This window comes from Anser brachyrhynchus (assembly GCF_964034855.1).
Source record: "Anser brachyrhynchus genome assembly, chromosome: 12".
NCBI classification, from domain to species: Eukaryota; Metazoa; Chordata; class Aves; order Anseriformes; family Anatidae; genus Anser; species Anser brachyrhynchus.
Window position 1 is genome coordinate 6,095,466 of NC_137707.1, and position 24,315 is coordinate 6,119,780.

The window sequence follows — 24,315 nt, forward strand, 5'->3', positions numbered from 1 at the left end:
GCTTTCCTTTGGACAGCCATAAAGCATTCCCCAGTGGTTTCCAGGGGCAGGAAAAATTGCAGTGGGCCTTCTTGACATGCTTCAAAACATCTCAGCTCACCAATAACCCTTGTTTTAGGGAACGTTAGGCTGTTAAAGATAGCTTAACAGCACAGAACTAGACCCTGTGTTAAACCAGCTAGCAGCCACATACACCTACCTCATGGCAACTCGGCTGCACAACCTACCCTATATAATGGGCATCTTTTTCTGTATAGGAAAACCCTTCCCATAAATGCTGTTAATCTCATTTTAACCATAGTTTTGTAAATACAATGACATGGTCAATGGTCCCACCGAGACCACATTTCCCAATAATGAGGGAAATGGTATTTACAGGAAAGATTTAAATATTTCTTTTGTACCAGAGCACGCATTTTTGCATGTAGTATATGAACCCCTTAATACAACTATGACTAATGTACCCATCTAATTAAATTTTTACAGCATTCCAGTGTGTCAGTGTCAAATGTTTGCCTCCAGTTGCCCTCCCCATAACACTGTCAAATAAACTCTTTTTTATATTTAGTGCCTGCCTGCCTCCTTCCACACCATGTGAAATTGAGGTTTCATCATCATCCTCACGGAGACAGGAAAACTGCCTCCTGCTTCCTCTTGTCCCAGCAGCGACCCCTGAGCTTTTAACTTGCCATTTCAGGTCTGCTGTTCTGCAGAAGGATCATATGTATTTTTATTCAGCTTGACAGTCAGGGATTAGAATTTCAATTTTGAGTTAGCAGATAATATGAATATGCAAATAAAAGGAAGTAAACTATATATAAAACTATATATATTTTTTTTTCATTTGCAATTCTCCTAGTAGAAAAGTGAGGTTTTTCCACTAACCAGATAGCTGCTTGGAAATGATTTGTGGAAAGATAAAGCAGGAAAAAAACAAGCTTAAGGCTAGTGATTGTTAGGACATCAAAGCCAGGTGAAAAGGTCCACAAGGCACCTCTAGGTTGTATCTCCCTAAATAACAAAAAGGTTTATGTGTGGGGATAAAAGGGGATTACACCCCAAATCAGGCATCACCAGGAAAATAAAGACATTGTTTAGTTCAGTCTGTTTAATCTTCTCTTTACAACATGGGCAGGTCATCATGCAATCTCCCTGAATCCCTAGGTAAGCACTAAGCTGTTGCCTTTAATTAGTCTGCAAGTTATAGTTTGAATGCAGGGATCTGACATCTCAATTAGGTATGCAAGATAAGAGTCCAGTAAATGATTTCTCAAGTCTAATATTCTACGGTGAGGCCTTCTGGAGCACCGACGCAATGGGAGATCTTCTCACAGCGCAGCAGATGCAAACAGGGGCATTCAAGGTGTGCTGCTGTAAAAGCCCTACTGCATGCTGCTTTAAATGCCTGTTATTTGAACAGGTTCTAGAAAATAACCTTTCATTAATATCATTAGCAGTAGACTGGGGCCAAGACCATTAGCTGCCTAGGAGCTGTAGATATGGTTGAATCAACATGACAATAAGAGGCTGTTTTCAGGAATATATCAATCAACTGCAAATGAACTTTTCAGGCTGAAAAGTTTCTCCAGCAGTAGATTTTCACCAAGGAGTAAACCAAGATGAAAGCCAGGACTTCTGGTGGTGCCAGTTCCCTTTTCTGATGGGGAACATTGTTCCTCCTGGTACAAGCTTGAGCTCTGCGCCTTGGGGTTTTTGGTTTTTTTTTTAGAGCACTAGGGACATTTAATTTTCTTGCAAATTATTGAGCATTTGCCACTCAAAACAACAACAAAAACCCCCAAAACACAACAACAAACAACAATCAATGGGAAAGACATTTGTAAGTATGATGGGGCTACTCATATGAGAAACTGGGTAACATAATCCAAGGAAGTATTGAAAACAAGCCAGGCTTGACCTAGAGAGACTGAAGTCTTTTTTTCACTTGGACCACAAAACAAGGTTTAGTTTATGTCAGAAGAGATTAAGAGGCAATAATGCAGCTCCTAAATTCAGGATGTTTAAATACCTAGTGGAAAGCGTAATCCTGAATTTGGTGCTTCTGTTGCCAGGTAAGGAGTCTGAAAATAGCTCATTGCCCAGGAATGGGATTTGTAACGATGAGGACAGTCAGCAGGAGACTGCCTAAGCAGCCTTATGGGAAATGCCAAGGGAAAGAGTTAGGGGTTTTCCTGTGGACCAAGCAGAGATCTTTCCTTTTTAAAAAGTTCATTATCTTGAGTCTTCTGTGGACACTTGAACCCTGAATCCTTCCCCATAAGGAGGCTGGGGAGAGGTAGGGCCAGCCAGGGAGAGGCAGGGTGCTGAGAGCCATCACTCAGGGCATTGCTGCCCTCCTGTCTTCTGCCTGGTGGAAGCCAAACCCTTGTCTCTTTCCTTGTCCTGCTGAGCTTCCTCAGTGCACAGCTGTAGGGCTTGAGTCATTTATTCCCTCCCCGTGGAAAATGTTCCCCTTCTTGCAGAGCACTGCAGCATTCCTTGAGTGGGAGAAGGGAAAACTTGTGCCTCGGGCCCCAGCAGATTTTAGGTGGCTCCAAAATTAGGAGAGGGAAATACAGAGGATCTAAACTGGTGCATGCTTACCTACATGCTACCTAAATTTCACATTCAGTGATTAATTCCTTTGGAGAGGGTACCTGAACTGCCGTGTCAATGGGTAAGCAGCAAGCTGGTTCAAACAAACAAGAGATTTCAGCAGGGGGCTTACTCATAAGAATTTTCATATCTCATTAACCAGTTGATTCTGCAAACCTCCCCCCACTCTTTAATTTTTTTCCCCCATCTCTTTCCCTTGGCATGCTTCCTATTTCTCACAGCAGCAGCTGTGCACAGTTGAATAGTAAATCAAACACCCTAAAAACTGTTGTTTTAATACAATGTCTAAGATTTCCCAATTCTCTTTTCCCCCCTTATTTTTCTTGATAACCATTCTGGCTCATCTTTGTCTGGTAGTAAAATAACTAAATCTGGTAGCAAAAGCCTGACCTGTATTTTCATTTTCTTGTGGAAATTAGTGGGTAGGTTAGTAAGTGAAAAGCAAGTAATCCATGAGCAGTTTAGATAAGTGGATATTACAGGCTTGTGTTGTTAATTGGTATTAAATACATTTTTTAAATTACATTTCAGTAGCAAATGACTTTTCTCATCAGAGTCTCTTGTGGCAGAGCTATTTCTTTCTTCATCATGGTTATAAGTCTTTGGAGAAATCAGTGTACACGTCCCCCGCAGCCTTCATTTCAACCTCTCCCTGGGCCACGCCATCTGGCAGTGTCATCTTTATCCAAGTCCTCAGGTGCCTCTGTTGGCCTGAAAAACCTTCTGAAAGCAGGTTGAGTTCTCCATGTCTTAGAGACATCCTCTCTAGGACAAAAGCACTTTCACGGGCTCCCGAAGGTTCTTGGAGGCTTCCCAGCCCATGGCGCAGCAACGGAGGTGGCTTCCTGGCTCGAGAAAGGGTGAATGAATCCCCACCGGCAAGGCTGCAGCTCTTTGAAACTGGTAGTTTGCAGTAATCAGGAGCTCAATCTGCTGAAGAAGTTATTGAACTTTTGTTATCTCTGTACAGCTCGGCTTGTCTAGTGTGGGACATACGACTTCTGATTACACACAGCACTAGGGTTTGGGTGTGGGTTTTTTTGTTGTTTTGTTTTTAATCTGGGTTGTGCGGCGGGACCAACCAATGGTAAACCCATCTCACTGAAATGCTGCCTGTTATGAGTTAGGAGGAAAACTGTTTTGATTATGCTTGCAATGTGCAAATTGCAGATACAGTGCCAGAGACACTACCAGTGCAGTGAAACTGCACGCGGGGGGAAATGTCCTTGGCTTCAAGAGTGTCCTTTGTGATCCCTTCAGCTTTGAGAAGGACCATCTGAGCACCCCAGAGACAGAGACAGGGCAGGGAGTACATACAGCAATCGCATCACAGTCTGAAGCAACTTTTTTTTTTTTTTTCTAATAAGTCTCTGAGAGCAGCAGCAAAATCTCTGTGTTGCTATCAGCAGAGCCGGGCTAATAACACTGCCTTTGTGACACGCTTGGTGACAAAAGCCAGGAAATTCAAAGATAAGGACAAGACCACATCCTTGACTCCAGCCGTTCTTAGAAAAAAAAAAAAAAAACTGATGACAAGACAGGGAGAGGAAATGCCAGCCTTAGCTTAGTCCTCACAGCTTTTGTTGAGGTCCCTCAGAGCCTGGTGGGGAGGAGACAGCCATGGCAATGCATAGCACTGCTGCCAGTAGTTGGCTGCTCGCTCCTGGAAGACTGCTCTGGTGGGGATGGAAAGAGGTCCCGAGTGCCCACTGGGAGCTCATATCCTTCATGGATGCTTTGGGTCCACACTGCAATTCTGTATCCCCTTTGGGCAAATTTCTGGTTGAAGCTGGGAGCCCTTGTGAGGTACTAGAGAGGCTCTGGGAACCAAGCGATATGGAAGTGTAATATAGCATCCTGGCTGCCCGCTTCTCTTTTTCTGGAACGACTTATGGGGAAATCACTGCTACTACCTCTCTTTATGTTCCTGCTCCCTTCTTGTGGGACATTATACTTTTTGTGGCTTTTAGTCTTTTGAAGTTAAGTTTGTTATAGAGTCTTGGTGAGTGCTTTGTGGCTTATGGCAGTGTGTAGGCGAAGAAAAAGGACAGGGCTGTGCCAAAGGCAGTTTGGTCTCTCTTGGTAGAACCAGCTGTTAAAATCAAAGCCAGTTTCCTAAAACATCTTTAAAAACCACTCCAGCAAGCTTTGCTCCCTGCTGCTCAGTGCCCCTGTCTTCTCGAAGCCACACCACCCATGCTTGTTTTGGCAGAGCGCTCTCCTCCTTTCCTACTGAAGTTGTAACCCCAGAGCCTCCGCCCATGGTCCCATGCCTGGCACTGGTTTGTGCTGGTCTGACAGCACGGCCAGCAAGAGAACGGGGCTGGGAACAGACTTTCTGCAGAACTTTCTGGGCTAAATATCTGTAATGTGGGACCGCAGTGACTGATTGGCCCCGAAGTACATGTGTTAGCAGTGTACAGTACCGCAGCCAGCATTAATGATTTGTGGACAGGCCGTAGTATTTCAACCAAGCAGATTAATACCTCACCTGGTACACGAGTCTCTGTGCTGTCCCCAGAAGACCATAACAGCTATTCCAGAGCCGCTACCATCTAACTAGCAAATAAATATTTCGGCACATGAGCTCATTTAAAAATGCGGACTATATCCTGATAGGCTACAACGTCTCCTCTAGGTACACACAGGCTGAGGGCACTATCTATAAAGCAGATTTTTGACCCAGTGGACCTTGGCTGGCAGGCAGATGTGTGTGCCCAGGCAGCAAGCTGGCAGGCTTGGCTTCGCTGGGAAGACAGCAAGCCCCAGGCCTGGAGCAACGTCTTGTTTCATCAAATAATATGTCTTCCCCTTCCCACCCTGCTCCTTGTTTCTTCTCCTCTTCCCTTCTTTTCCAAGGTTCTTTTCCAAGCAAGGAGCTAAAGACATGAATATTTTAAAAGCTTTACAAAATGCTTTTGAGTTATAAATTAGTCTGTAAAATGACACTTTAAGAAGTACCATAGTGGGGTTCCTTCTCCAGGCATGTTTGAATGGGATGGATTTTGCTTTTGCATTTAAGGGCTGTCTTTCAGCAGACAACTAACTTCTGCCTCCCACCTCAAAGGACACCTCCAGATCTGCTCCAAAAACCTTTCTCTCTGCCCTGACTTTTTCAGTCAAGTTTCTCCAAAGCACGTTTCCAAGGCTGAGGGAAAAGCTCCGAAAATAGGTTAAGCATTAGTTCCCATTAAAAAGATTGATTTGGTATTGAAGTTAGGGAACCAGATAAGCTCAGAGGAATACTAGTGAGATAGAACTCTGCCTTCCCTTGCAGTTGGTGTTTCCCCTGTTAAAGGTTTGGTGGCTCCTACCCTAATCCCCCCAGACGGTCTGGTGAGTACACTGACATTAGCTGGCTTCAGTCCACGATGGAAAGTGTCTGTATCATAGGATTCCTCACCAAAAAGGACTCTTTTGTGCTGAAATACCAATTTAAGCTGAGATCAGAGCCTGTAGCAAATGGCTAACACCATCCTTGTTTCTGTCTGTCCCATGGGGAGGCATCTTCATGCCACAAACACAAAAAGATGAAGGTAACCCCCAAAAATGAAGCTGGGATTTTGGGGTTAGGTGTCCTGATTTTCAGAGGTGCTGAGCATTCTGTGTAGTTCAGCACTAATTGGATTTGCTACTCTGAAAATCAAGGCACTTCTTTTTTTTTTTTTTGCTGCTAAACACCAAGATTTAGGGCTTAATTTCAAAAGAGGTTTCAAAGATACCCAGAAAAGCAAGAGCCTATTTTAGATGATGTTAAGTCCTAACTGCTCCTCTGTGGTTTTGAAAATCTTTCCCACTCTCCCCAAATTTGAAAACATTGTCTTCAAATGCTGTCAAGCTACAGCTCCTCAGTAATGCTAAAATTCACTTGAAAGAATATATTTAAAAATGAATACACTCAAAGATTATGCATGGATTCGTATGCATGGATTCATAGACATTGTCTCATAGACAACAACTGCAGAATATTGAATCTCATATTGAAGAATCATTTCACAGTGCTTTACTGTATGTTTTAGTCCTATCTCTTCGCATCTTTATCAGAAGCCCATATATGTCATCATTCATCTCTCTCCTTGAAACAACAGAATTACAGAATTTGCTTTCTGAAAAGTGTTGAGGTACACTTTTTTTTAAAACAAAAACAAAAACAAACAAACAATCCCTCTGGCTCTAGCAGAAGGGATCTGTGTGGGGATTTGCCCTTTGAGGAAGGTGAAGGGTGCAGCTCGAGTTCAAAATAATCTGGATTTGAGCTTTATCTAGTGCTCCCCAGGCTTGTGAAGGCACAAGAAATCTGGTGAATTAATCTACTATGGAGGGGGATGCTTTGCCACAACCACCAGATATAACCATACCCGATTGTACTCAGGATGTTTTTCATTACAAGAACTTAGACTCTGCAGGGAAGGGGAAGCGGGGGGAGGAGGACTTCAAGCAGAAACAAACACTAGCTCTGGTCAAAAAACTGACGTCTTTGCAAACATCCCTTGCATCCCTGCATGGAAAGGGTTCTTGGGGAGATTTTTTAGAAAATCAACAGCGAGAGTCTCTTCTCCCCAGCAGTATTTCTTGATGATGACAGAGCCCCTCTTTCCCCTCCCCCCTTGCTATCAGCTGGCTAATCTGCCTGCACATTCTGACACACAGCTGCGAGAGATGAAAACTGTACTGTTGATAGATGAAACTTTGGATAAGATTACATGGTTTTGAATATCTTGATGACATATTTGTCTGAAAAGTCTTTTAGAGGACAGACTAATATAAATGCACGGAAATGTTTCTAATGACTAGCATTTGTCTACGTACTTGGTTTGGAAGATTAACATTCACGTGTTCTTCGACTGTCATTTGCATTTGTATGTGGAGGCAAACTTTTCAATAATCACTTCTTCATGCCGAGAAGAGTTAACAATTTATTCAAAATACACAAGGCCAAATTAGTCCCTTCTGTACGGCTGGGAGCTTTGGTGGAGTTGCACCAGCGGTGGGTTTGGCTCTGCGCACGCTGTGGCAGCCGCAGCAACGTGCCCGCGAGTCTGACCTTGCCCGTGGTAATGACAAAGATCCCCCCTTAGAAAGACAGAGAACACTGCAGAGCAAAACGGGGCAGGGGGGAATATAGCAAGGTCAGGACAATTGCATCTTTCATCTGTTTTGCCATGCTGAATCCTGGGTTGTTTGCTAGTTTGCACTGATAAATGAATGCAGCAAGACTTTCTGGAGTGTTTTCATTCTTATTTTCACAACACCTAGCAGTGTGGTTGGGTCTCCAGAGTCCCATTTTTCAGCTGGAAGAGGGCAAGGAGAGCTTTCTTTTGACAAGTTTGCTGCTACCAGTGAGAGGGCAGTACCTGGGTGCTTTCGAATCATCCTCTGGCCTACAGTCTTCTAAATTTTAGGTGCCTCCATCACTTCAGACAGTTGGCCTTCAAGAACTCTTGAAGAAAAGAAGCTTCCATTCCTAAAACATGGAATTACTTCTGGAAACCTAGCCCCATTCAAGTCACAGCAAGGATCTATCTCTATTCACTGATCTTAGTTTTGCTATTATGTGAAAAATATTGATGGAGGAACTTGCTGAGGGTCAGAAAGGGCAGCGGCCAACCATACATTAACTTGTACCTTTACATTCTATTGTCTGCTAATCATGCAAAAAATAACTGAGACTCATCTGTGCTGCAGTAATGTGAGGCTTCTTCCCTTCTGCTTCCTGCAGGCAGTATAAACTGAAGATACTGGTCAAATCTGGCCCCTAGATGATGTGTTCCAGATGTCCAGGCTAAAAAAATGTAACCCAACAGTACAGAGCTGCACTTCTGAAAGGGTGGGGTGTCCTTCCCTAGGGCATGCAGGAAAAGGAGCTACAGGAGCCACTCGATTCACAGAACTGGATGGTGCTCAGCACAGCCAGGAGAAGAGGCAACATGTGGGATGGGGAGTTGCAGGGCTGAATATTTTATGAAATTTTGTGGGGGTGAGGAAAGATGAACACTTGCAGAGACTGGTGGAGCTGTGCACCCCTGAGGGCTTTGGCCGGTTGCTTAAACATAAATGAACCTTTCGATCTGTCTTTCATGAGCTCAAAACCAGCTCCGTGAAATGTAGGTACCAGGATGCACCATGAGCATTATTTGTGTACTGATGCTGTGGCATATATGGTTCTCTGGTTATGGGAAAAGACTCACCCCTTGTTGTTGCTCGCTGCTGTTCTGAGCTGCCCACAGGTTGTGCAAACCCTGAAGGAGGATGCTGCACCCACCAGCGACCAGGAAAAAGCAGGAAGGAAACCTCCTAAGCCATTTCTCTGCATGGGAAGAATTGTTAGGAGGACAGCAATGCACATCTCGATGGGCGGTTCATCTGTCCTCTTAACACACACTACTGTATCATTTTCCAATCACCTGTCACTACTGTGAGACTTCTCATTATAGATTAGGTATTTTAGCACAGAAGAGTTATTTAGAGCTAAAGTTTCCCTAATATTTGAAAATATCACAATTACTTGGCTGCTTCCTCTTGAGTATTGCACGTTTCTTAAAAAAGCTTCTGGGTTGAACATGCCTTTGTCTGGCAATGCTGTACAATCACAGATACAATTTCATTTTGCTTCCTTTTCACATACCACCATGTCTCTGTAGACTTGCATTGACACTCTTTCCCCTTTCGGAATATGTTGACATCTTGATGTCTTCTCCATAGACTCACACTGACACAGTGTTAGGGACTTTGTGATGACACCGCAGCCCACGTTAGTGAATGGTGAAATAGCCCTGTCACAAGCTATATTATGAAATATCAAAACTGTTTAAAAATGTAGTTTTCCACAAAATAAAGGAAAAAAAAATCCTGTGGGCCTTGAGGACTTATCTCGAGGACTGATCTGCTCAGTTATTTACGAATACGAATGCTTAAAGAGAACATTTTAACCTGTGAAAAATATAAAGAGCTTAATGCCCATGAAATAATCAAAAATCACAGTAACTAGGAATGATGTTCTTGACTTGTGAAAACACCTTATGACACTTGACCAATACAGGTACTTTAAAACTCTGTTGGAACTGGTATATGACACTAAATGTTTTTCCTTATGAGAAGCAAAATGGCCAAACTTGAACTGGCCAAAATCAGTGTTTTTCTGTTTGTTTGTTTTGTTTTATTTTCCGCCAGTTAAGATTATTCATCATGATAAATGCAGGATCAGGAATACTTCTTTTCAGAAATAATGGCATAAATGACTCCAGTGCACCCAGTTAATTTCTTCTGAAAATTACTCCAGCACACATTATTAATTTTTGCTGAAAATGACTTTGATGCTTGATAGGGTTTTGTCAGAGTTTATTAATGAAGGCCTCACTAAGTATGGAGACAACTGGTTTCTCTGTTTCCTGAGACAGTTATGAGAATTTGAAATAGGTCAGGTGAAGATGGGTGAGATTGTCCAGGCTTTACCTCTTTGCTACTCTTTTTAACCACTAAAGACTGCAACAAGTGCAATATAAGAATGAAGAAAATAATAGCTTTAAAAGAGGTGCAGTTGTTAAAGAGAATTTTTCCTGTTAATATTTGGGACAGTCATTGGATCTAGGATGAGATAACTTGGACAGATCAACAAGCTAAGACAAATAGTTTTGATTTCTTTGTTTGTTTATGGAAAAATAGCACATTTACTCAAGAATGTTGGAGAGGTGATTTTGTCTCTTAATCCAAAAAGTGATTAATAGTAGGGCAGGCAGACATGCAGTTGGAATTTGACCACACAGGACAGAGTTCATGAGACAGATTCAACCCTAGTTTAAATGCTACATGGTCTAATGAGCCTCAGTATCTAGTTATTTTCTCAAATGTCTGCCTTGCAGACACCTCAGAGCTGGAATCGGAAAATCCAGCTGTGTTCTTGCTGCTTCTCACAACACAGTGTAATTAGAATGTGCTGATAACTTTGTTGATGCATGAGAGATAAAAATCCATTCTACCTCATGCTGGTGGTAAAAACGTGGTTTCATCAGGAAAGAGAGCAGATATGAATTAAAAACAAACTGAGGAAGACAGTATCATTTTCACCAACACACTTCTCTGACATCACCAACATCAGCATGTGTTGTACACTGTTGCTTTACTTCTTGCATGGCATTAATCTCAGCTGTGAGTCAGGACTCCATGGTGCTAGATGCTGCAGAGAAGAAAAAGAAGTGCTCACATCCTTGGAAATCCTCATGTCAAGAAGCTGTCTACCTAGCAGCTCCCACTGCAGAGCTCTTCATGAAGACCTTCTGCTACTCCAGAGTCATGTCTCTAAGGGAGCTAATTTTGTCTTGTGCATCCTGGGACAAACGTGACTAAATGTCATGTCCCCTACTTGCTTTTTTATGAATAGGGGACATGACATTTAGTCAAGTTTTCCATGCTAAGAATTTCATGTTACATATTGTTAAAGATGACTGAAATAGGTTATGTACACATCAAAATGAGTGAACTTTTACCTTTCCTATTGCAAGCTATCCGTGACATCCTTGGAAATCATTGACTTCTTAGCTATTGACATTGTTGGGGGAAGGGAAAAAAGGTTCATCTTGCAGGAAATGCTGACTCAGAGATTTCTCAAGAAAATCTACTTTCTTAGCTGAAGAAAGATTCATTATTTGCTCATCTCAGTGAAATCTAATTGTGATATTTATATTCTGTATTAATTTGATTCAGTAAAGATTTCCAACATAGGCAAAGAAGCCAATCGTAATAATTTGTTCTGAAGCTTTTATTACTATTGTGTTTTGAATGCAGGTATTAAAACAGCAGTGGAGCAGCAGATGCTATCCCTTGCAGATTGCTAAAGATGCTACCTAGGCAATTCCTAAAAGAATGAGCCCTTCCAATGGGAAGAAGTGACAAGACTCCTGTTGACTTCAGTTGGGTATAGATTTCATGTAGTAAATATAGGGCATAATCTTGGGATGGTGTTACTTGCTGAGGAATGGTTAACGTCATTTGCAAGGAACAGTTTACAGTAGCTTTGACTTCTTTTTACTTTATAGAGTCACATTCCATATATAAAAGTGTCTGCTTTGCATTAAAAGCAAGTTTTCTTCTGAAGTTGAATAAACCTCCTTAAAAAGATGAGACTGTTGGTACCAGTAGCTGTGACTTAGTGTATGTTTTTTCTACATTCTCAAATACTCATTACAATTCCTACTTATTTTATAGCAATATCACACAATAAACATTTCTTTTCTGATTAAGGGATTGAAAGAGAACTGAATTATAAACAGTATTAATATAAAAGGGAATTTCTATCCGGTGCTCTGTAGGCCTGAGTTTATTTGACCTTAAACAATCAGTCTGAAGAAGTCACATCAGCTGCTGTACACATTCCACATTACTGAGGAATTAAATTAAGCAGCTTTAATATCTGTGAAATGGCACAGGCCTGAAAGAGAATCATTCCAATTTATGGACTTTGTATCTGATTTACTAGTGCATGTCTAGCAATTCCAGAGCCACCAATTGCTTTAAGACCACCTCCAAAGTGTTTTTATCACTTACAGTAAATGTGCTAACATAATGTTTTAATTAAACATTTAAAGTGCATCAAACAAAATTTATTGATGCTGCCAGAAAGAAAGAAGAAGAAAAAAGAAAAAATTCTGCTATTTGCAAAATACCCTGGTGTATGCACCAAATAGTGTGACCCCTGTAAGATTGCTCTTAAACATTTCAGCTAGTGCCTATAAATTAAACAAAAGCTTCTCCACCCCTCCAACCCCTCATTTTCCATCCCCATCCTCCAAATCATGCTTTGTGCATAAAAACATGGTAAGAGCTTGTTGAAAGCTATTCAGCCATAATATCAAATGGTTGGGAACACTGCATTTATTTTTGCTCCTTGAACACAGGCCTGATATTGAAATGATATAAAAGTCCCAGCAGCATTTTATATTGATGTTGGCATTAAAAATGCTTTTTCCGTTAGTGAGAGAAGAGTTCCCCCTTAAAAAAATAAAAGGCAATACCAGGCCTATCAAAACTTTATCATCCTGTTACCACTTGGGCACTGTATTAAATATTCACAACTGAAGCTGGTTTTCATTAAAAATCCTTTTCCCTTCTGCACTGGGGATCACAGACCTGACATGGATCCAGAATTCCTATAACCCTTTAAAAAAGAGAAAAGTAGGCATGGCATTGACATCACCTGAAAAGACGCACTCAGATTTCATCCATTCTTGGTTTCGAGCTTGCAGAAATGATGAGGGGTGGCAGGGCCAGAGATTGGCCCTGGGAGCACGGCCATCCTCACCACCTCCTGCAGTTCTGCTCTTCACTCTCCAGGGAGGTGGACCTCAGGGAACATGTATTTCAGTTCAGAAAGGCTATCTGCAAAGGGCTAAATTATGATTTATTCTTTATGGCACCAAAACTACAGGCATGTTATTTGTATACACAATATAGCTTGGGTTTTCTTAGGAGGGAAAGAATATTTTCCTGATAAAGCATTCATTTTATACACTGACAATCATGGCAAGTTTGGCTTCCTACCTATCTGTCTTCATATATGAGAGAACAGTGGGTCATAATATGGATGGAAAGCATATTTCTGTACCAAAGAGACTTATACATGCTGGTGCCTACAGATGGGAATCTAAGCAATTCTTGTTAAGGTCAGTACCGCCTGCTAACAAGCTGGTATACAAACGTAAAGTGCATTTAATTTATATTATATTATATTACATTATATTACATATCATCCTCAATTGAATTTGCTCCGTTTGTTCAAACCCAATAAATATAAACATCACATGTTTGGAAAGGAAACGAGCAAGGAACCCAATAGCTGTTGGATCTGCCAGGAAACTATAGGCAAGGCAAAATGCCATGGCAGAACAGAGAACTGGCTATTGCTGGGAGACTAGTACTTTTATTAAGAGAAATACAAACAAACAAACCAACTGAAACAAAATGAAAAGGACAAGTAACTTTATCATTAGGGATCAGAACCCTAACATTTTTGTTTGTCATTCAATCACAGGTTGCATGAAATCTGCTATGATGTCTAATACGAGGTGGAACAATTAATTTAACGGTGGTAAGTCAGTGACGTGAGAACCACGGCTAACTCTTCATCCTTTGTTACCTCCTCTCACATACAGACTCCCCCCATTTCTGCTTAACCATGTCTCAGAAGACAGAACTAATGCAGGGTGTTACTGTGGTTCATGGTTACCTTGCGGTCCACATCTATTTTTGTATCTGTTGTCTCCTTCTTTATATTTAGCTCTTTGGGCACTCTAGAATTTAGCATAATGGAGCCCAATCAATGATGTGAGCCACTGAGCAGTAACACTGTGAATGCGAAGAAATAATAATTGTGGCTTTCAGCATGAAGGTGGAGACATTTTTCTAGAGAAAAGAAATAAAGACCTCAGAAGAAGGGTGCAGCATTTCTCTTCATATCACTTTATCATGGATGATTTACCATTGTGTTCTAGGGGACTGATTTTCAAAAAGAATGAATTTTGCATTAAATCCTGAGTATGGTTGCTGCAGAAGATAAGATATTTGCCTATTCAGATGATGAGCTGGATGCATAAGTGATCACATCAATGGGTAATATGCACATTCAGTCATGAGAAAAAATTTGCATGCCCTATAAAGACCTAAAAGTTGAACATCTGGCCTTTTCTGTGGCACCTCAATTTTGTATCAATGTCTTCTATTCTTTGAAAGGTTTATTCCTAAAACCGTCAGATCATCACAGTCTTGATACAACATTCACTGCGCACTGTTCGTAAATGAGCCAAGCTCAGCTGTGGTGGGAATGACTAATTGTTCTGCATTACAGATGGTATGTTTACCATGAGGTCCGTGAATTGTGCATGACTCGACATGCATGATGGAAAAGCTGGTGCTGTTCTTCTGCCATGCAGGAGGGACTGAGGACAGACTATTTTGTCCTAATGGAAAAGTGTCATTAAACTTTTGCAGCATACACTTTATATAGGATTGACAGCCAAGGGGAATGAGGCAATAACTCCGTTCTTCTAACTAGCTCTTATATTTTCCAAAAATATTCAGCTATTTATCAGTGTGAACTGTGAGAAAAGAATACCCCAAATGAAGTAAAATTAAGTACCAAGTACTTTTCCTTTCCTCTTAGCTTTGTCCTTCTGCATGCTCACCTAACTGATGTCCCATCCCTGAGCTTTCTGCTGGGTTTTCTGGCAAGGCCAAAGGCTATACCTGTCCAGGATACTGTGTATTGTGATATTATTCTTCTGTGCTATTGCCTTGGAAGCACAGTGATGAAAATCGCACCTAACCAGAAAGACTGGTGTACAAGGCACTTCTCTCATGCCTACTGCTGCCTGGCTGCTAATGCAGAAGAGCATTAGTTTGCTATGGGCGTTCACTCCTCAGAGCAAGTCTTCCACATCTCATTGTTTTTTTCGTTGTTGTTGTTGTTGTTGTTGTTGTAAATTTGCCCTTGCCCCAGCCACTCCAAGCCTCTGAAGAAGTCTGGATTTGGACTTTGCAGCTCTGGTTATGAGTCATAGCAATATTCTCACACATCCCAGTATATTAGTTAGGGGACTTGTGAAACAGCAGAAGGACAGAAAGTTATTAGTTCAAATTCCCAAATGAAGGTCCAAATGCTGAAAAACTTCCTCTGCTTTTATTTGCCCCCAGCTGAGGCAAAGATCTTGTGCAGCATCAATAAATATATCTGCTAGCTAATAAGAGATAGTTATCTGCTAAGTTACAGTCATCAGACTTCCAGGCTGGGTGCAATCTAAGGGGCTCTTCACTTTCAGACTCCCAGCCTGGGTTTGCAGGACTGCAATTTAGGAAATTAAATCACATTGGGCTTGAACCATCATTTTTCTGGAAGCGAGGGAGGTGGCAGGACAACATGCCCACCAAACTCACAGAGACATCCCTTGGATGGGTTTTGATTGCAGTCCAAGCAGCTGGAGATGAAAACCCATGGTGCTTCAGTGATAAATGTGGTCCCAGCTCCTCCAGAAGAGCTCCCCTCTTCTTGCAAGCAAAGCAGAGATAGCTGCTGTGCTCTCTCACACAACAGGAGTCATTTTTGTATTTAAAATTATGAATAAACTAATGCTTCTTCTTGGAAGTCCTGCCTCCAACCCTGCCAGCTGCCACTGAAGGCTTAAAGAAGGAGGACAATTGTCTCCAAACGTGAGGTGCTGTTAAAAGCAGGTGACAGGGAAGATAACAAGGGGGATTACGAGCCATTCCCGCCTGTGCAGAGCAGGCACTCTTTACATGCTTGTACTTCTGACCCCAAGATCAAGTTCCAGATACTGGTGTATGTAAAGCTCAGTTATCTTTCAGAGAAACCACAAGAAGCCCAAAACCGAACTTTTTTTTTCCATGAGGAAATCCTGTAGCAGCACTGCTCTGACACTGTAACTGTAGCTCTGCAGCACCTTTGCTGCAAATAGGTGTCACAGGAATTTGTGCTGGCAGTCAGACTAATATTTCTATGCGGACAGAAAAACCCTCTCCAAAGAAGGGTGCTCCAGGGAAATGAGAGGACAGACCCTGAGGAGCTGTCACCTCCACTGATCTAACAACAGGCTGCCCAGCTGAGGACTGGTGTGGAGAGTTTACTCATCTGACAGTCCTGGAAAATGAAAAGGAGGTTAAAAATTAATCTTTGCAGCTGACAACGGCTGCAGTGAGCTGACATGGTGGGGCATGGTTTTTTTCCAATACCCAGAATGTTTAGTTTTGGAGTGACCAAACATCAGAGTTCACATGTGGTAGCTTGACCAGCTTGACCCGGACACGTACAACTCAAGGCACTACATGACCTTTATAGAGTTAAGCGCACTTTTTTTGCACTGACCTGCAGTGCACCCTTTTGCACTGACCTGTGTAATTTTGATGATATGGAGGTGTTGGCATCCCGATTCCTCACTATGACAATGTGCTTCCATCCACAGAATCAGCCTTGCATTCCTGGCTGTACTTGCAAAATAGTGTGCCATGATGTATGTCTTTCCTTTGAATTTGCAAGGTTAGATTTGCTAATAGCAGACTATTTGAGTCGTGTGGAACACTATAGAAACCTTATGGTGTATCATCCCTGTTATTAGTGGCTCCTTGTGCTTTACTTGGGATCATCGGTCGCGAAAGGACATAGCCAAGTGCTGCTGGAACCAACTTGAAGCTGAACCTTGAATTTCAGGCAGTTAAAAAAAAAATGCTAGAAGAGACTGCAGGAGATGGAATCTAAACCTGCTGGGACCAAACTAACACCAAAAAGTGCTAGCCTGCCACTACGCAGGGCCAGTCTCTAAGTAGTGCAGTAGTTACCTTAACAGCTATAAAAGGTGTAAATCTGTAGAGAGGACAAGAAAGAATAAAGAGAGAAACTGCCCTGCCTGTCTCCTACTCCACAGGGAATAATGTGAGCTACACTCACAGTAACTGATCCTAGCAAATGCTCCAAAGGGAGAGAAAAGAGCTGTGGCTGAAATCTCTGTACAAATTACAGGGAAACAATTCTGTGTCTCCAGTTCTCTCAGTCTAATTCCTGTGCTGTGCAAATAAATAAGCTCCACAATTGCTGAAGACCTTTAAGCCCCTTTGTACGACATATTAAATATGGAACCAAACAGACAGCTTCGGTTATGGAAAGATTCCCTCTAGCAGTAGCACGAGGTTACAGCTTACTGCTTCCCCCAAAGAATAAATGCAGTGTGCGTGCTAGGTGTGCATTGGCTTAAAAATCGTCTCAGTCTTTCATTAAGAAGAGGCGACAGACCACCTTCTTTTTGCTACGAATACAAGTAGTCATATAAACATGCTTGCACCCTGTGCAGATGGCTCCTGGGGCACGGGCAATAGTTTTTTTGCTTTTCATGAGCAAAGCTGGTTGTGAGAGTGGAAGAATATAAAGCTGAAGTTGGTGGTTGTATTTTAGACCCTTGTAGTTTATCACGTGTCCATTAGGGCAGGATTAAATAAATGTAATTAGATAAATTCTTTCTGAAAGATGGTTCTGCAAAAGGATTCGAGTGCATACCTGCTCTGTGTCCTGCTTGAAGTACTAATGCTGCTCCACCACTAGAAGCAAACGCCTTTTGAAGGCAGTTCAGAGCCACCATGCAGTCGCTTCGCTTTATAGTTCGCTAGCTGCATGTCATCTTTGAAGGCTGGGAAATTGCAGTGGCAGTACAGTGATTCCCAGCTGAGTGAAGCAGGCACTCGACACATTTCATCCCTTGCAATTAAGGGAGAGAAGCAGAATCGGGGGGAAATTCAAGTGGCGTTTTAGTAATAGACCACTCCCTTATCTCTGTGAAGTACAAGTGTCGCTCGCAGATACATGCAGGACTGATTCAAAGCACAGATGGTAATAAATGCATGTGAACTTTACATGAAAAAGCCTCACACGTAGAAGACTTTGTTTATTGTTCTTAGTCATTTACACACATCCTTCTAAAGCAAGGAAGCCTGAACATAATCAAAACCTGTGCGCAAATTACCAAGTCAAATGCTGTTGTTCTGTTCTGTTCTCTTTTAATATCAGAGAGCAAACCTCCCAGTGCAAAAATACAATCTTGTGATAAAATGACTAATACATGACTAAAGCCATTTTCCATTGTGCAGGCATAGCTCTGGGGATCATTTGTTTTTCATGGTAGATCCCTCAGACAGTGAATTCCTCTGGTGGTTGGTATTATATTAATGGCCAGGACTGTTAGTCACCTCAAGGGAGCTGAAATAGGATGCCACTCTGGTTGCCATTATTAATTCCAACTGCAGGTGTGAAAATTAATTTCATGGGTATTTTTATCATTTCCTTTTAGTTAAGGATTAGAGTTTCCGAATGACCCAGACTCCGGATGGAGACAAATCTGAACTGGGTCTGCCCAGCCCTTCCAAAACAGTGAGCTAATTCTGGGGGAGCAGGAGGAAAAAATGGGGTATGAAACTTTCCATCCATCTCTTGGTGTAGACAATTAATGCCACTGAAAGATATCAGATGTCATCATGACATACACTTCTCTGCACCAAGACTCTATAAAGCAATCCCATAAATTGCAGGTTGTTTTCATTTCTGGGGAAGAATAACACATTTGCCAATAGTGGGAGAAAAAAAAGGAGAAGTTAAATATATCAAACCAAATCAAATGTAGCTGATTAGAAAGCTACAGCTCCCATTTGCTGGCACCCGCACTGTTTTCACATAGATTTTCTGACAGATGCTGCTCTGTCTCCATAGTCAAGAAGACAGCTCCAGCCGCCAAGCTCCTGACACAGAAATCAGACCTGGCGTCCTTCACCAGAGGTGGAGCGTGGCTGTTGGACCTGGGGAATGGGTGGAGAGCTAGTTCACCTGGGCCGGAGAGGGCAGGAGATATAATCAACTGGGCCCATTACGACGGAACCGGCTGGGAAGGGGGAAACACCCCCATCCCCCCAGTTTCTGCCCATGATTAAGCCTCAGCTCCTGCCAGTTCAGCTGGCAGAGGTGTTGGCTCCAGAACTGTCTCGTATTCATTGACACCTCCTCCTGCCAAAACCCTGTGAGTAATGCTCAGAAGATAAGCAGGTTAGGCCAGATTCAGTCGGATAATTAGAGGTTGGAGGTAACGTAAGATCCTTACATGCTCTTGTACGTACAGCTCATCTGGGGTTTTGATTTACAGTGCGTTGCGCTCGCAGCCACCTTTCATCCAACAGCTCTCATCATGTCTGAGGCATCCTCGCCGTGCGGGTGCCTGCTTCAGGGATGGACGGGCAGAGGTCTAAGGGAGGCGTGCAGGGCTCCTGGCTCGCTTCCGCACCTGTACTGAGGTCCTCAGCTCAGGCTCTACCTGTGTTTTAAGGCTCTCTTGTCGTTGCAGTGCCACAAAGCCCCTTCGACCTGCCCTCCCTCACCGTGCGCCACAGCTGATTCCATCAGCAGAACCTGAGTGCACAGCGGGGGAAATGCTTGGCACGGGCAAATCGCAGATTTGTTTAAAATTTACCGATGTTCATAACTTTTAATAAAGACTGCCTCAACCTTCACAGTAACACATCAAAACACAATGCCAGAATCCTGCCCTCTTCACCACTAACTGACAGTTGGCTTTAGGGAAGGGATAGCACATAAAATTCACTTTTTTTTTTTTTTTTTCCCGTGCTGCCACTGCGACTGTTCCTTGCTGCTGAAACTTAATGCAGAGCGGAAGGGAAAAAACCAGCAATGATTTTCAGAGCTAAAATAGATACAAACACATCGTGCGTATCGCAGGACAGTGCTGCCAGCACAGCTCAGTGATATAACTGCATTATTCTCCTCCCTTAACTAATGCTACTTTTCTGTTTTTGTAGAGATTTTAGATTAATCTGTGCACTAGATTTTACCAGATCCTCTATTTGCTCACTTCAGCTAATTTCAGAGCAAACACCACATTGTATAACTGAACATGCTCATTCAAGTTATAAATGATAAATTCCACCATAAAGCTTGATAAAAATCTTTATTGCAATTTCAGTTTTTATATCTTTTAGACAAATAGATTTTTGGCATCAAAATGCCTTTATTGATTTTTACATTGAGGCAAAGCCATTCATGAGAATTAGCAAAGCAGGACATGCATCATAAAGCAGGCACTACACAAACCTCGTGGCACCAACCTTTAGACACCTCTCAGAGCCGCTCGCAGCTTCTCAGTTGCACCTCTGAGATGTCTTCCCTTCAGAGAGAGAAATTCTTTCCGGATCATATGAAGTTATTCAGCATGTTTCTAGTATTTTACAAACATTATAAGCAAGTGACAAAAATAATCTGGTTTCTGAAAAGCAGTCCCTTCTCTCTGACACAGGACAAGCTCTGGCACTCAGGTGTAGCACCGGTGCTGCGTCTTTCCACACAGTGACTGCTGAAAGGAATAAAGTAAAAACAGCTGCTAATGTCTCACAATTTCTAGAGCTAAAACACTCGGATGCTACACAAAAACTACCAAGATGCGTGTTTAAGTGTGCCTTTTTAAACTATTTTTTTTTCTACTTAGCAACAGAAACTTTAAAAACAATAGAGGTAGTGTGTTCAGGGTCTGTGCAGGCTGGCCAAATAGGATTCTTTATAGAAAAAATAAACCATTTTTGTCCCCTTTTGCACAGTTTTAAGAGATCTTCAAAGGTGGCAAGCCTGATGGATTCAGCAACACTAATGCAAAACTGGAAAGAGAACAGAGAGTAAAAGCAAGTTTCATTAGCAGAGTGAATTCTACATAAAATATACTGGAGCTGCTGGTGGAGCGGAAGAGGCAGCCAAGATGTTCAGCTGCAAGTGGAGTCCAATTTGATGCTCAGCATGAGTTTAAAAGGAAGATTTTCTCAGCCTTAAAATAAAAGAGCACTATCAGAGGCGTATGGGGCAGAAAACTGTAGTCACGGAAATGGATTGTACCAGGCTTGGGAAAAGTGAGAGTGGCAGAAGTAGCTCATTTTGCTGTGATACTTTTATAGACGTGCTCATCTGAACACTCCCAGGAGGACTTGCTCTATGCGTCCAAACCAAATATACGTGCATGTTAGCACATGGTTTGTATCACGGTGGTAAAGCCTGAGTGTGAAGGAGATCCATCCCAAGTTAACTGGGAATTTTGCCTTTGACTTTGGGGGTGCAGACCTTATTTGCTGCCATCGGATCTGCTGCTGTCTTTCATTCTTTGTAGCACCAGCCCTTTGACATAAACAAATTGCTAACATCAAGGACCCGATCCTGTTTCCCCTGAAATCAATAGAAGTTTTGTCACTCGTTTCAATGGGATCAAGGATTCAATCCTGCAGTTCTCAAAGTCAATAGGGTTGGGGTTTTCTTTGCATAAGTAGGGTTGCATTAATACTGCAGGATGGGCCTAAATTATATTGATTATTGGGATTTGAAGCCCAAGTATAAAAGCAGGATTAAGGGAAAGAGAGAAATTTTTCAAAAAGTGACTTTAGAGCACCACGCACTCATGGTGTGCAGTGGGTCCGTGGGAACTCAGCCGGAGCAAGACTGCAGAGGCAAAGCCTCAGCCAGCCACGTCCGTCGGGAAGCACTGGGGGGGACAGGGAAAAGACAGTCACTGCAGGATCCTTTTTCATTTGCTCCTTCTGAAGTAACCCTTCGAGTCACTAATTCTTCATTAAAAATAAGCAAAGCATCGACAGAAAAAAATTATTGTCACAAGTACACACGTATTAATCGATTCTGCTTCTTCACTGCTGCTTCTTCTCCCTCTTCTCCGACACGGGGCTGTTATGTGTTTCTGCAACACGACTGGCAAATCAGAATTTATTGTACATATGTTTGTGCTCCACTTAATAAAAAATACACCTATATTTTCAGATAAACTTTGTTAGTAATTCATGAGGTGACTATTTATGCTAATAAGGGAGAAATATATTCTCAAGCATAATGCATTACATAAATTTGAATGCAAAATGTTCAATTATGAAGTAAATACAGGTAATGCAAATAGTAAATTACATCCAATAAAAATATATAAAGAATGTGTCTTCAAAGAGAGAGAGGCTTTTATTTGCGTCTGTGAGTTGTTTAAAGAGAAAAGAATTAATAAATACTGAATTACTATTATGATGATTTAGCTCATAATTCACTGATCCATAATGACTCCCAGTAATCAGACTGTTGTTTCAGATCCTCAAATATAAGGCAGGACTGTTTCCTCAGCAATTTTATCCCTACCAGATTATCTCGTCTGATTCTATTAATTCTCTCCCATAAATCTGCTAACAGTGATATGTGATTTACTTACCCTGTTAACTGATCTGAAGACTGTTAAAAGGATTTATCTAGCACTGCACCTAGGAGCAGTTTATGCCTTATCACTCTGTTACTCCGAAGAAGTCTTTCTGAAATCAATTTGGCCGGTTTCATAGTCAAATTCGGTGGACACTGCTTAGTTCTGCACCATAAAATAAGACACTAGGTAAACAAAAGGAGCAGCAACTGTACTTAATGTGTTGTTCTTGACACGCGTTTAAGTTATAACAAATTACACTCTGGGTCTGTATAACTCATAACCTGCACGTTCGCCTCTGCTAAATCTTCTGTGCTAGATACATACACACATGCACACACACGCACGCTTCAGCGACGAAAGTTCATGCATATGCTGCTGGCGTGCTCGTCCCAGTGCAGCGCAATTCGAGTGAATTTGGAGTTAATGTTTCACGTCCCCCTGCATGATTTGTCAGAAAAGTCTCCCGCAATAAATATACATTAGTTTGAAAGCTCCTGAAGCAGGTCAGCAGCAAGCTGCGAGCAGGCAGGGCTCCACATCGCGTTGTCGAACAGAGATGCTTGAAAACAAACCGGAGCAAGGGGCTACGAGAGGGACGCTGGAGGTTTCCCTCTGCCTGGATCAGGAACGAGCAGTGCTGGGAAAAGGGAGCAGTCTGGGGGAATTGGCCTGTGATAATTGTGGAAAAACTGAAGACTGAATAGCTCTAATTGAAATGAAAGTGTGCGATTGTTATGAAAGAAACACTGTTAATAGAGGACTGTAAATGTTTAGACACCCATTGTGAATAGCCAAATAATAAAGAAAAATAGTACTAAAATGAGAATTATATAGTGGAGAGAGGAGAATGTTGCTTCTGAAGGTTATCCAAAAATTGCTAATAATCTTTCTTCTCTGGTGTGCTGAGCAGCAGAGACATTTTGGTGCGGCAGCTCTGTGTAATAATCACACAAGAACAATATTGTACAACTAATAATTTTACTTGCTGTTCTGGTAGGTCAGAGCTCTGATTTAATTTGCAGCACTTGCTTACATTGGTATCAATTAACAGACGGTCCCCATTAGCTCACACAATTTCATACTCTTTGTCTCGAGTTCAGAGTTTACTCAGGAAATTTACTAGTTTGCAAATGTAGCACTCTGAATCCTCACGTCCAAATAAACTATTTTATGGGGCTGGAGCCATATTTCCACAGACATCTATCAAACGGGCAAGTGAAATACTACGATTGTATGTTCTGAAAAGCAATAACCTTTTCATTTAAAAATATTAGCACACATTTTATGCCCCTCATAGGTGAGCACGTTAAGTGATATACAGTACCACATTCATCTTCCCCGGGAAAAAAACAAATACGGGGAATTGGACTGTCCTGCGGGGATTTATGCTGCGAGTCTGGAAGTTTTGTTGATTCCTACGATGTGAAGAAATGGGGAAGCCAGCCCGAGCAGTTAAGTCGTATTAAGTATGTCACGAATATCAGCTGCAAGATAAACCCAGCAGATGTCCATGGTTCTCTGTGCGTGTGCATTGTGAGGCTGTGCAGAACTGTTTTAATTTTGTTAGCGACGTCGGTAGCGTTTTTTAACTTTACAGGATTGCCTCTGCGATCACTTCTAGATGTAGTTATCTTCCTAAATTTGCAGTATGCCCTACCTTTTTAACTGCCAGGAACAGTACACGCTGTATGACTTTCAGATGTTAGTACTGGCACTCGTACTGATAATGGCATAGTCAGAAGATGTTATCCATTCGTGAATCCACTAGCCAAGTATTATTTCCGAAGCAGAGATTCTTTGGCTATCGCAAATGATGATTTTCACAGTTGGTGAAAAATTACCCAGAGACTTGCCTGCACCTACAAAGTCATACCCCGTGCACGGTTATAAATAGCAAACTCGGAGGGGGAAGGGACCGGGCAAG

The 24,315-nt window shown here is 42.0% G+C and overlaps 1 protein-coding gene across 1 annotated transcript in view; it reads right to left on the minus strand.

Annotated features, from left to right (window-relative positions):
- Positions 1-24,315, minus strand: part of LOC308176360 (uncharacterized protein) — a gene marked incomplete at its 5' end in the record, with an annotated part of 43,187 nt that overhangs the window by 17,562 nt on the left and 1,310 nt on the right. The window lies entirely within an intron of this gene.